The sequence below is a fragment of the Tenrec ecaudatus genome, chromosome 7 (genome assembly GCF_050624435.1).
Source record: "Tenrec ecaudatus isolate mTenEca1 chromosome 7, mTenEca1.hap1, whole genome shotgun sequence".
Classification (NCBI taxonomy): Eukaryota; Metazoa; Chordata; class Mammalia; order Afrosoricida; family Tenrecidae; genus Tenrec; species Tenrec ecaudatus.
Window position 1 is genome coordinate 127,783,479 of NC_134536.1, and position 2,279 is coordinate 127,785,757.

The following is a 2,279-nucleotide window of genomic DNA, read 5'->3' on the forward strand; positions in this document are numbered from 1 at the left end:
TGATATTCCAGCTCAGAGCAGCCAATGCACAGAGAAAACCATATGGCTGGCCCCACTGTGAGACATGACATCCCTCACTGACCCATAGCCCTACAGGGTACAACACTGGAGACACAGTGTGGGAATTGTCCCGATCTGATCCCACTACACCGAGGCAAAACACTAAGGGCGTGCAACAGAACAGCAAGGGGAACAGAGCAACGAAGTCCCTAGGGAATACCAAAAATAGACTTTGGGACCAGGGCTTGGCACTCCATAAGACTTGACCAGAAAACATTCCTAAAGGCCAACAGTCCTTGAATTAACTACAAGTTTTTCTTTCTTGGTTGTTTTTGGGATGTGTTCTTTTTTGTTGGTTTTTTTTTTTTTTTGTCATTGGCTTTTTGTTGTTGTTTTGTTCTGTCTTGGTTTTGTGCATGTTATTATCTCCAGAGGTCTGTCCAAATAAAATAGGCTGGATGAATAATTTGGAGGAGAAAACAACAGGACCGACAGTTCCGGGGGGACATGGGAGAGGGGGAGGTGGGGGAGAAAGGTAGTGGTGTTGACAAACCCAGGGACAAGGGAACAACACGTGATCCAAATTGGTGGTGAGGAGGGTATAGGAGGCCTGGTAGATCAAGGTTAATGTAACTGAGAGGAATTGCTGAAACCCAAATGAAGGCTGAGTGTGATAATAGGACAAGAGGAAAATAAAAGAAAATAGAGGAAAGATCTAGGAGGCAAAGGGTATTTATAGAGGTCTAAATAAATGCATGTACATATGTAAATATTCTATATATGAGGATGGGGAGATAGATTTATGTGGATATATTTATAGGTTTAATATTAAGGTAGCAGATGGATATTGGGCCTCCACTCAAGTACTCCCTCAATGCAAGAACACTTTGTTCTATTAAACTGGCATTCCATGATGCTAACCTTCCTGACATGATCACTGAAGACAAAATGGGTGGGGTGTAGAAGTAAATGTGATGTAGAAAGCTGATGGAGCCTGGCTATCAAAAGATATAGCATCTAGGGTCTTAAAGACTTGAAGGTAAACAAACAGCCATCTAGCTGAGAACAAAGCCCACATGGAAGAAGCACACCAGCCTGTGTGATCATGAGGTGCTGAAGGGATCAGTTAGTTATCAGGCATGAAAGAACAAAAAATCATATCATTGTGTGCTCACCTCCCTTGAAGATATACAAGCAACCATATAGCTCAGAAGCAACAAAGCCTACATGGAAGAAGCACACCAGCCTGTGTGATCATGAGGTGTTGAAGGGATGAGGTATCAGGCATCAAAGAACAAAAATCATATCATTGTCAATGAGGGGGAGTGCGGGGTGGGGATCCAGAGCCCATCTGTAGGCAACTGGAGATCTCCTTAGGGAAGGGTCATGGGGAGGAGATGAGCCAGTCAGGGTGCAGTGTATGAAACATACAACTTTCCTCTAGTATTTAAATGCTTCCACCTGCCTTACTATCATGATCCCAATTCTACCTTACAAATCTGGTTAAACCAGAGGATGTACACTGGTACAGATAGAAACAGGAAACACAGGGAATCCAGGACGGATGATCCCTCCAGGACCATCAGTGAGAGTGGCGATACTGGCAGGGTGGAGGGAGGGTGGGGTAGAGAAGGGGAAATGATTACAGGGATCTACATATAACCTCCTCCCTGGGGGACAGACAACAAAAAAGTGGGTGAAGGGAGACGTCGGACAGTATAAGAAATGACAAAATAATAATTTATAAATTATCAAGGATTCATGAAGGAGGGGGGAGCGGGGAGGGGGGGAAATGAGCTGATGCAAGGATCTAAAGTGGAGAGCAAATGTTTTGAGAATGATGATGGCAACGAATGTACAAATGTGCTTTACACAATGGATGTAAGTATGGATTGTGATAAGAATTGCATGAGCCCCCAATAAAATGATAGAAGAAAAAGAAAAGAAAATGAAGGGCTACCTCTCTCTTTTCCAAATGCAATTCCTCATCTGGAAAATGCAGGCCGCTGGAGTCCTCTGTAGGCTGGCTCACAGGTCGGTCTCCTTGTCCCTGTCTGTAAGGGAGTGGGACCTTGGCCTGCTCCTTGTCTGCCCAGCCCAGTCGATCTGGGGCAGCCTCCATGCTGAGTCTGGGCCCATGTGTGCCTTGCAGCTCTGGGCTGGGGACACCCTTTTCTCCCCGGAACAGTGGTCAGCTCCCCCGCCCCAGGGCAGGCAGTTCACCAGCTAAGTTCTCATGAGCTAGTGTTTGTGGAACCCTGGGTGTGATGGGCTGCAAG